The sequence below is a fragment of the Rhododendron vialii genome, chromosome 10a (assembly GCF_030253575.1).
Source record: "Rhododendron vialii isolate Sample 1 chromosome 10a, ASM3025357v1".
Lineage (NCBI taxonomy): Eukaryota > Viridiplantae > Streptophyta > Magnoliopsida > Ericales > Ericaceae > Rhododendron > Rhododendron vialii.
In genome coordinates, this window is record NC_080566.1 from 19,810,473 (window position 1) to 19,822,657 (window position 12,185).

A 12,185-nucleotide genomic window follows, 5' to 3' on the forward strand; every position below is an offset into this window, starting at 1 on the left:
TTCGGCAATCGAAATCCAAAATCAACACAAAAACATAGTTACTTGGTTAGGGTTTCATCACACCCTAAGAGAGAGAATTAGTTGCTCATGGAACGGAGAAGAGAATCGAAAGGCGTTAATGTGATCTCCATGATCAGTAGGCTTGAAAGCTTGCGCTCGTCCACGTTTTCTTTTCCACGGCCAAAGCTGCTGCTGACGTTGAAACCCAATTCCCCGTTCTTCCGAAAGCTGCTGCCCAAAGTCAGTCCATCCAATGACTTATATATAGGAGTAGGTTTTAATGCACTATTAACATAAATGCCCTTGGACTTCACGTTATCAAAAATCAGTAATTCAACTTCGAAGGACTTGCACTTTAACCTCGAACCTCTATAAATTCTTCTTTTTATCCAAATTCTTGAAAACCGAGTTCGAGCAACCTATAAACAGAAAAACACGTAATAAATACCAACTAACAAATATAAAAGACTGATAAATGTACATTGGAGGGCCAAAATATGTATATTTTGGCACTTATCAATATGCAAACAAAACAGAAAGCAAAAGCATGATCGGATCGTGATCACAGCACGTGAGACCTTGGACTGACGTCTGAGATCTTCTTACTGGCTACATGGTAAAAGGTAGTATGAAACAATATTCTGTCGTTGTGGAAAACAAAATTGAAAAAATTAGTTCTGCCATGCCTCTTTTTAAGTGTAGAAAATACGTAATTATTTTTCTACAGTGGAAAAATAAAGTAAGACAAAACAAATAGGACGGACCTCTTGGTATAGTTGTCGTGCAGCATTATTGTCATTTTGCTGATCGAAGCAAATGAGAATGCATTCGGCCACATGTCAAAAAGAAAGAAAAAAAAAATAGGAATGCATTATAGTAGGTATTGATGTTGCTTACTTCTCTGGAGACAAAATAGGTCCCTTTCCAATTTTCTGTCATCTTGGTGTATTACAAAATGAAATCATCAACACCCTCTCTCTAACGGAGAGGAAACAAATTGGATGTAGGCATGTAGCCGAGCCGAGCCTTAACGAGCCGAACCGAGCCGAGCTCGCGAGCTATTCGATTCGTTTACAGCCCTACTACAAGCAAGGTTTTAAACAACGGTATTGGGACATGTAACAGTAACAGTAGTCGAGATGTAACGGTATCAAGAGTATCGAACAATATGTAATGGGAATCGATTATAGCAATTGTGAATTTTACAGAAATCATTTTTAACAAAATAATAATTAATAATAATAATAAGTGCCGAAATCACCCATAATAGTTGCATATCAGCCACCCCGTAACTAGGGGTGGCTCTGCATGGTCTCCAGGGGGTTCAAGCAAACCCTCTAGATTCAAAAAATGCACTAAAAATTTTGTTTTTCTTTTATACAATTGTATTTTTCCTTAATATTGTCACTGGATCATTCATACATAGTCAAAGCAAGTGAAAAATCACTTAGATTTGTGAGTAAGTAGGTACTATAGCTCAAGTAAACAAAATAAACTAGGCACAATAAAATTTCATCCGAATGTAAATATGTGCATTTTGCATAGAGCTATATATACAAAAAAATTCTTTGTAATTTTGTCACCACTGAACTAAAATCTTGAAGCCGCCATTGCCTGTAACAGCCGTGCATCAGTTTGTGAATCGGAAATGTGCCGATAGACATGCGATTTTCCCTCCCATTGGTATATCGGAATGTAACGATTGGAAGGACAAAAAACCGTAACGTATGACGTAACAACGGACGATTTTAATCTTTACTGGCAAATTTTACATGTTTTGGGCTCACTCAAGCCTTACTTTGGAATAGGGCTGCAAACGATCCGCGAGCGGCTCGAAGCTCGGCTCGACAACGGCTCGGTTCGGTTCGAGACACAAACGAACGAGCTCGAGCTCGAGTCCTGGGCTCGTTTCATAAACGAGCCGAGCTCGAGCTAGTCGAAACTCGGCTCGAATTAGCTCGCGAGCTCAACTATATTATATATATATTTATATATATATTTGTTTCATAAACGAGCCGAGCTCGAGCTCTGTAAATACTTCTCGAGCCGAGCTCGAGCTCAAGTCCTGCAGCTCGTCACGAGCTCGAGCCGAGCTCGAGCCAACTAAATTTTTGGCGAGCCGAGCTCGAACACTCTAAAACTCGGCTCAGCTCGTTAGCAGCCCTACTTTGGAAATCAAAATCGGTTGTTTTGTTCACTTGGTATGGAAGTTTGTTGACGTAAAAAATCAGCTTACCTTAGGAGTTACCTCATCGAGACACACTTGTGCAAGAAATATGGACGATTTATTTGAAAATTTCATCAATATATGTTTGTCAGAGATGCATGCATGTCTTGATTATGTAGGTGTACAATCAAATAAATTTTCGATATGGTCGATATTTCTTTAATCACTCTCCGAGATTAGCGATTCCAATAAAGGAAGGAGGCTAATTGAGATGCGATCGAAGAAAAATTCCAATAAAGGAGGCTTGTAACGACCCTGATTTTTGGTAAATAAAAAATTTTGTTAAATATTTAAATTTTATTTTAATTACTTGGATTTGCTACTAAAAATTTCTTTAATAATCCGTCATAATTAGATTTGAGATTTATAAAATTATATTTTTTCACACCGGACAATCTAGTCATTTTCTAAAGACAAGTATGCTTGTAGAAGCATTTGTACTTTTTCCTAGTGAGTTATATAAAATCTTTAAATCATATTTCTTGGCTGGAAATCCTACTTGGCAAGTAAGGTTAGTTTCTAACCGATTAGTTAGAGAAACCAAACTACCAATCCACCTAGTTACAATTTCCTAACCCTAGATGGACTTTTTTGACCGTTTTTGAGACTTATGGACACCTCTCAACCCTAGTTGAATCTTTTAGACCTAGAGAGGTAATCATTATTACTTCATGTTTAGTCATTTCAACTTTACCTAGCATCATTACTTACCTTACCCATTGGATAATAATTGATAGGGAAAACTTTACCCATTGGTTAGTAAAATCTAGACTTGCCAAGGTTGACAAGACTATTCAAGCCCGTACCTACCTCTTTTATTCTTTATCCATTGAGTAATAGGAACTAGAAAAATTATGGTCCATTGGATAATAGCATGACTTGACTACCCATCATTGTACTTTAGATTTGTCATGTCATGAATAGTGTGACATGATTACGTATCCAGTGGATAATAAAACCTAGGAGAGTTAGTGACCATTAGTTAAAGCCATGACATCATAGTACCCTTGACTTGTCATGTCATGAATAGTATGACATGATTGTTTATCCATTGGGTAATAGAAAGTAGGGAAACTATTACCCATTAGTTCATGAGGTAATTAGAAGTATATGTCTCACTGTACTTATCCCAACCCATGTGTCAGTGTACTTTCCCCAACTTATAGGACTGTATGCTTTCCCAAATCTATGTGTTGTCCTATTTAGAATAATCTTGACGTCACCATCATCATTTACCCCTTTGGTTAATAATTTGGGGGGTTGTTATTGCCCGTTGGTCCATAGAATTACCTTTGGAAGCTTACCTTCATCATTACCTCTCCCTAGCCATAAAAGCCTATTTGGACCTAACCATGTTTAGTCATTTCGAACCCTAATCATACCCAATATTCCTTTGACCATTGGTCAATAAAAGTTAGGGAGAATATTGTCCATTGGACAATAAATATTTGGCTTAGCCAATGACGGTGTGTATATGACAAGTCAAGTCATATAAAGAATCCCATCATTTTGCTTCTAAAAGAAGCAAGACTAGCCATGCATGCATGCACACCTATGTCCTAGCCTTAAGCCTAACTATCTTAGGTTTTACATTCCTAGATGAATATATTCATGTACTTATATATATATACCTATATATGTCTATACATAGAACAAGAGAGAGAGAGAGAGAGAGAGAGAGAGAGAGAGATGGGCGGATGGAGAGAGAAAGAGAGATGGGCCGATTGGGAGAGGGAGGTGGAGTGTGTGATTGTGTTTTGGACACTTACACAAGCAACCTTAATAGCCCTAAGCCTATTTACTACATGCCAACCCATTCTAGTCTTCCAAAGTACAAAGCTAGCCCATGATTATGTTCTTTCTTACAAGCAACCTCATTCTAGGATTTGACAAGCCTTAAAACCCTTCATGATAACCTAGATTTGGCCTAGAATGGAAATGACTAGTAAAGGAAGGCTAGGATTTTGGTTGAAGGCTTGAAATGACCACTCAATGGAGCAAATCCATGGGAGGAATGAGAGGGGGGGGGGGGGGTGCGGGGGCCATAGAGGAGGGAGGAGGAGCTCAAGTGTTGGCTATAAATAGCACCCCATGCCTTCCATTCAACTCACACCTTCACTCATTTGCCATTTCCATTTTCCAGACAGTTTACTGCCCTTCGCAAATCTTTATTTTTCTCCTGCTTAAAGTAGTTTTTAGAACCAACCCCCTTCGAGAAAGTTGTAGAGCACTTCGAAACCTTCAAGTTAGACCCAAGAACCACCCCAATCGGTGAAGAAATGACAAAGATATTGGCATCTGAAGTTCAGTAAAAATCTCGGATTCCCATTTCCAGACAGCATACTGTCTCTTCCTTTATCACCATTTTTGTCCTACCTAAAGTAGTTTCTAGGATCAACTTCCTTCACAAAAGTTGTAGAGCACTTCAAGAGCTTCAATTTCGACCCAAGAACAATCATATTGGGCCAAATATTGACCGAGTTACTGCCATCCAAAGTTTGGTCCAGATTTGCGAGTTTCACCGCTCGTAGAAAACTTCCAACTAGCTTGTTCGGCCCCGACTAAGTTTCGGATCAAGGTAGATTTTCTCTACTCACTTCCCAAAGTATAAGTAGAATCCCTAGTCTACTAACTCTACGTATAGTATAGAATTGTATGTTGGAAAGTAAAATGTCCGTAAGTTCAAAGTATAACTTTCTTAATCGTTTTCACTAAAGTAGATAAGGTTATCTATTATTTATAACATTGGAATGCATGATGGTTAACGAACTTATTTTCACTAATGGAAGTGTAAGCATTTGGGAATAATCGACTGTTAACTCCGAATAAACATATGTTGTTTAGAATTTCTCAAAAAGTAAGATAGAACGAATCTCGAAAAATATGATTTTTTACACTTGACTTGAAGTATTCATATTTTGATCTTTGAATGGTTATGAGCATGATTATTAATATAGAATTGGATAATCTTGCTAGTTTAGTTTCAAGATTACAATGAATGATTTATGTTTATAAAAAGTCCTACCGCGGAGTCTATGCATGAGAACGAGACACGGTAATCGAGAAAATAGAAACATGACACCTAAGGTGTGGTTAACAAGAAAAAAATGTGTTTCGAAGGAGGAAATATTTTTGAAACTACATAATGACCGATTTTGATAGAATTATGGGAGATGTGTGTGTGAGTGTGTGCCAATAGGAACCCGGGACGGCGGAACCATTGTGAGGATACTCGGGAATCCGGAACGGCGGAACCGAGGTTGGGTGTGTGGCTTAGTTATCCGCAGAGAGGAGCCAATGCAAAGTGTGCCAATGGGAACCCGGTGCGGCGGAACCATTGTGAGGATACTCGGGAACCCGGAATGGCGGAACCGAGGTTGGGTGTGTTAAAAACGGATTTTGAAAATGTTGATTTGGTTATGAAAAGTGAAAATGGAGACACGGTCTACAATGAGTCATGTAGGAAAAACACAGGAAAAAAAAACATGGACACCAACGATACTTGAATAGGGAATATGGATGTGATATCGTTAATCGTTTTTAAACCTGCTTGTACTCTGTTGATTTTATGATCTATTGTTTGTAAGTTAAGGGTTAGTGGGTTTGGATATTCTATTGAGCTTTTGTAAGCTCACGGTGTTACCTTTGGTGACCCTGACATATTATATTGGTGGCGACGCCGGTATAATGTGTCAGATCTTATAGATGAACAGGGTGAACTTTACACCTTGGAAGCGTTTGGAGCCGAAGAGCTGGCCAGAATGGATGAAGAGGCGGAACAGTAGATAGGAACTCTAGTCTACCCTCCTTTTGTTTAATAAAATACTCTTGGGAGAATTATGTTGTAATATTGAGCTAGACTCTATTTAGATTTTCAATGAAATTATCTTCTTTAACGTACCCAAAATTGGGGGCGTTACAAGGCTTGAGATGCGATTGAAGAAAAATTTCATAAATGCTCCTAGATTACCGCTACGTGGTGGTGAGGAAGGATCCCGAAACATCATGTGGTGTGCTGCAAAAGCACTGAATAATTGATCGTGCCAGAAACACGCCATGGTGAATGGTCCAGCTCTAGGAGTTGCTATTGCTACCATTCCAGTATATTGAAATTGACTAATCACGGAAAAAAATCGACCAGTGCGTGTCACATAAATCATTCGATTGCAATTTTACTCATTTATCTCTAAGTCGAAAATTTCCGGTAAGACACTTTCTCTTGAAGTTGATTTGTTTTAATTCCGTCCTCTCTTCTGTACCTCATAATACAAAAATACCACTTTCGCGGATTTTATGGATAAACTGTGTTACTGCAAATAATAATAATAATAAATCCCGGAAATCATTTTCCATAATATATTTTAGAGATGCACTAGCAGTTTCTATGTGTCTAAATACACTTAATTACCAGAAAATTATGATTCAGTTAGGAAAATGATTTCAAATAACTGGAAGAAATATTAAGCAACCAAATATTCATCTCTTTGGAAGCTGGAGAATTCTATAATCCCAAACATTTACACAAATACTTTAAACATAGACTCACATTTATTTGTGTGAAAAGTCTATGGGTACATATACATAGGTACATTCATCAAGTACAAACGCGTTTTGCACCAATATTGGGTCCCAAAAAAATGATCCGAACCACTCATTTTATTCAAAATGGTTTGTGTTGAACGCAAAATTCGAGTCTGCGAAAAAGACGAAAAAATGCTGAATAAGGTCAATTTTATTAATTTGGGAAATTTAGGGTTACAATCTCTGATGCAATTTTCAAAGAAAATTAATCCTCTGATTCTTCTCTTCGGATGCTGAAACGAGGGCTTGACAGCTTGATCTCGATTTGAACTACGATATCTTCTGCGGTCTTTGCGAAGATGACGGCGACTTTGTCGGACTTTGACTTGAGGGCTTTGACGCTTCTTCTCAAGTTAAATTGCTTGATGTTCTCCAATTCGCTTGAAAAAGATGGCGGATTTTTGGATATTGACTTGAGAGCTTTGGAGCTTCTTCTCAAATCGGTCTTTGAGATCTTCTTCAATTTGGTTGAAGGAGATACAGATTTGCAGATGTTGACTTAAATTGGTACTTGAAATCTTCTTCAATTTGGTAGAAGAAGACTGATGATTGGTGGATTTGGCTTGAACGTTCTTCAGGGCTTGGATGCTTTGAACTGAAAAGCGTCTGACTTGATGTGGACTTAAAAGATTCTGAAGGGCCTTCGCAGCTTTGATCTTCAGAACTTCAAAAGCTTGCTTGGATGCTTGGATTTTGATGATGGAGATTTGACTTGAGCGTTCTTTAGGGCTTTGAAGCTTTGATCTGAAGAACCGTCTTGTTTGATGTGGACTTGACTTGAATGTTCTTTGGAGCTTTGAAGCTTTGATCTGAAGAACCTTCTTGTCGGATGCAGACTTGAAGACTTCTGAAGGGCTTGAGGGCTTTGATCTTCAGAGTTCTGGAGCTTGTGTGCTTCAATGTCAGATGGGAAAAATATGAGAGGAAGCACCTCTATTTATAAGCATGTGGGATGGAGATTCCAACCCTAACCTTCCATATTGATCTCTTTAATTATTTCCTTTATTGAAAAAGGAATAATAATAATTTGATAATTACCTTTCCTTTCTTTTTATTTTAGAAAAGGTAATTATATATAAAGAGATATTATTCACCAATTAGCCTAATTTGATTGGCCGGACTTGATAAAATAATAACTGTGTCATTTTGACACGTGACACCATTTGATTGGTCCATTTACATGTCTCTGACTTTTGACCACGGACACTTGGCAACATTTGATTGGCCAATTCGTATGCCCTAGCAACACGTGGCAATTTGTGATAGGCTAGAATTTTACATGCCTACAGTTTGTTTAGGGTTTCTGCAAAAAATAAACTCAATCCAATATCGGTAAAAATGTTTACAAAACATACAACTTTGCTTCATAATCTAGGCCTAGTTTATGAAAAACAGTTGGATGTTTATTATATGCCTTTACCGATTTCGGATAGAGTATATTTTTTTGACAAGGGCCCTATACATTTCATTTTGAATAAAATGAACGGCTCGGATCAATTTTTTGGGTCACAAGATGGGTTAAAAACGCGTAGGCACGTGATATATGTACCTATGTGTATGTACCTCTAGCAAAGTTCGTCGTTATTTGTGGGCCTTACACACACACTAGAGGTGTAGTATGTTTGGGTATCCATGTGAATGTGAGTATATTTGTAAAAGTGTATGTAGTTGTAGAAGAATTGTTGGGATTTTTTTTTTTTTTTTTGATCCGCGAATTGTTGGGATTTGAGAGCCCTTGCAATTAAGTTATGAAACTTATACGTCCTGTAGTCTCATCGTTATTTCAGAGCTCCGTAATTGGTTTAGGTCGGTGTGGGCGAACTGGTTCGGATAAAACAGTTTACACAAAAATAGATTCTACAAAACGTACAACTATTCCCAAGCATGATGATTGTGGAATTTTAGAGAAGCATATGAGAGATAATCCAAAGGCCTTCTGTTCTGTTTGAAATAGTAATAATATTATTGCTGATCAGATCATGATTCCTAGCACTCTGTCACTTTTTATGGAAAAAATACTGGTTGACATGTCACCATCACCGGATCCCCATGGAGAAAACGATGTACTCCTAAGTTGTTGGACAACCATGGCCACCAAAAGAATAAAATGAATTCGATTTTCAACTAATTAAATTAAAATCTCATTTAAGCTAATGTTATACAGTAGTAGAACTTTTCAAAACAAAAGACTTAAATTAAAAATGAAAGAGGAATAACAAGATTTTCATTCAACACGAAACTTCTATATATCCGTACGTGTTACATTTGCGAAAAAATTCTATGCCAAAATGACGAGCCAAGGAGGCCGAATGTGGTCCTATAGGCTATATCAAGCACTAGGGCGAAACCCAATAACTTAAATTGATAAGTAAAACGTGAAAATAAGTCTGCATCAATTCATTCACTTCCCGCCCCCCCCCCCCCCCCCCCCCCCCCCCCAAACCCCAACAAAAAAAAAAAAAAAAAGCCTGCATTTTTCTTGTAGCTTGTTTGCTAAACTTTTACTAAATTTTTAAAAGGAAATAATTTTGCCACACCATTTTTTGATAATGCCACACCCTGCAAATGTATTTTTGTACCAAAAAATACACTTGCAGAGTGTGACATTATCAAGAAATGATGTGGCAAAATCACTACCCTTTTTAAAAGATGATATCGAAAGATAGCTAACTTGACATTTTCCGAATTGACTTTTACATAATTTTGTGGTACAAAAAAGGCCGCAGCTAGCAGATCCTATTTGAAATTTATCTATAGCAAGCTGTCGCAAATAGGCACCAATACCTGTTTGTTCGTAAACATCCAGATACATGTTTGTAAATGGATATATATAATTTTTTGGAGTTTTGATACAATAACGGTCATATCGATCTCCTCTGGTCCCTAATCTTGGTACCTAATCTTTCACCTCAATAATTGCTTCCGAGTCCGACTCCAGGTACATTATTTGGTGGCCACCAAATGTACACCGGGTTCTGTGAGACCCACTTCGGGGTTTCACACAAATGATTAAAGCCACTTAATTTGTTTAAGAATTCTTGTAAAAACATCGGCTCCGTCAAATATCGGTAAGAGCTTGATCGATTTTTCGCTCATTTTGCTGACAAAAAGTTAAGTGAAAAATCGATTAAGGCCTTACCAATATCCGACTGGGAGGATTTCTTACATGGATCCTTAAAAAAAATATTTTAAATAAATTGAGCAGCTTCGATCATTTGTATGAGACTTCGAAGTGGGTCATTAATAACTCAATGTACATTTAGTATACACCAAATAGTATATCTATAGTTTTATTGATTACTTTTCATTAGAGTAGTGATAATGCCAAAACTATTTTTGTTGGTGCCAAAATTTCAGTGCATAAATGTTTTGTACACTGTACATGATACAAGCCTTTTGTGCACTAGAGTTTTGACACCAACAAAAACAGTTTTACCATTATCATTTCCCTTTCATTATTGTGAAAATAATAAATGAACACATCCCTTGATGGGCCTTACATATCGCATGCGCCATATAAAGTGTCACATCATATGTATCGTACTATGATTTAGTGGTTCAAAGTCCCTCTATCGCATTGACCAAAAAAAAAGTCTCTCTGTCGATTAAACTAAGCTTGTCAAGTTAATAAGCTCACCCTCCTCCCTTAGCGGAGGTAGGAATTTGAGCCCCACGAGAGGCGAGGGTGGAGTTCAGGGTTATGAAGAATCTCTAGACCCTCTATGAACTAACTTACTAACTCAACGTATAAACTATGACCCCCCCCCAAAAAAAAAAGGTCCCTCTGTCCCATGGTCCGTTTTGATGAGTTTAAAATATCCATCACATATATAAATAGCAAAAAGAATTGGCATTTTGTAGTATTTCCAAATCTGTAGAGTAAGGGTCATCATTTGGCCCAAAGGCCCGCCCTAAGCCCGCCCGGCCCATCACCCGGTTCGAGCCCATGAAACGGGCGGCCCGGCCCATAGTTTGTAATGGACGGGCTCGGGCCTATAAATTTTTACTCGGCCCACCCGTAGGCCCGGCCCGTGAGCCCGCCCGTGGTACCCGTCCAAAAGCCCGCCCACGGGCCCACCCATTAGCCCCAAATTCCACAAAATCCTTTCTTTTTTCCCTTGCCCAAGGAAATTTAAGCTCGCCCGGTGGCCTGCCCGGTTTCTGGCCCGCTAGCCCGTCAATTGGGTTAGCCCGTGGGCCGGGCTTGGGCTTCAATTTATAGTAGGTAGCCCGGCCCGCAAAAAAGAAAAAACCCGATCGGCCCGACCCGTGGGCGGGCTTGGGTAGTGTCTTGGCGGACTGGGCCGGCCCAATGATGACCCTTACTGTAGAGCATGCCACTTGCTCTTAATCTTTGTTTTGCAGGTTTTATTGATCGTGTGTTTGGCATTGAGGTCATGGTTGCGTTATTATGTTGGGTCCTGTTGGGGTGTCTATTTGCTTTCATTTGGATTGGGACTTTGTTTCGATTTCTAGTTTGTGTTGTGTTATTTTTATTGGGATCATGGGTTGTAGAACTTGACGAGCTGATTTTGTTTGATATCTATGCTATGTTTATGTTTTCTCAAAGATTTGTAGAGTTTACCCGACTACAATTATATTTTCATTCCGAGATAAAACAAAAAAGATTAATAATTTATTTTTTTTCAATGATTTTTGGATCTCTAGTAAATATTAGTTGCATTCGAACCCGACATTCTACATTATAGAACATAAAGTTGGCAAAATAATGAAAACCAGATTGCTTTGTTGTCATTTTTAAATAAACAACCACAAAACTCTCTTTTAATACAGTTTCAGGCCTACATGCAAATAAATAAATAGACATTTAGAACAATAGAACTTAACAGGAAATAAGCTTTTTACTTGTCAACATGGTTGGAAATAAAAAATAGCATAGTAGTACATCAAAGAAGATAATAATCACTTCACAGAGGATCCAACTAATCAGGAGGTCTAGCTTCTCAAGAATGAATATCAAAACTTCACAAACCTAAAGTTGGCAAAGTTTGGGTAACTACATTTGCTGATCTACAAATAAAAAGAAATATCACAAATTCCAAACCGATCAACTTTTCGGCAAATATCTTTGATGACAACTTTCACTTTCGTATGGCAAGACCTTTTGCTATCCAAAATAAGAATCAACTGCTGTGAGTCCCCTTTTAGGCTTCTATCGTGCGAATCCAAACCCAACAATTTAGTAAGTTGTAAGGCGTTCCTGCATGCCATGGCCTAGCCTTAGTATACAGAACCGAAGACACCCTCCCCAAATGAATTGAATGTGAAGCTGATCCAACCGATCTGATTTGTCATCAAACCACCATCACCACTACCACTATCGAAACCTGAAACGGCACCTCGATGATGAAGAGAG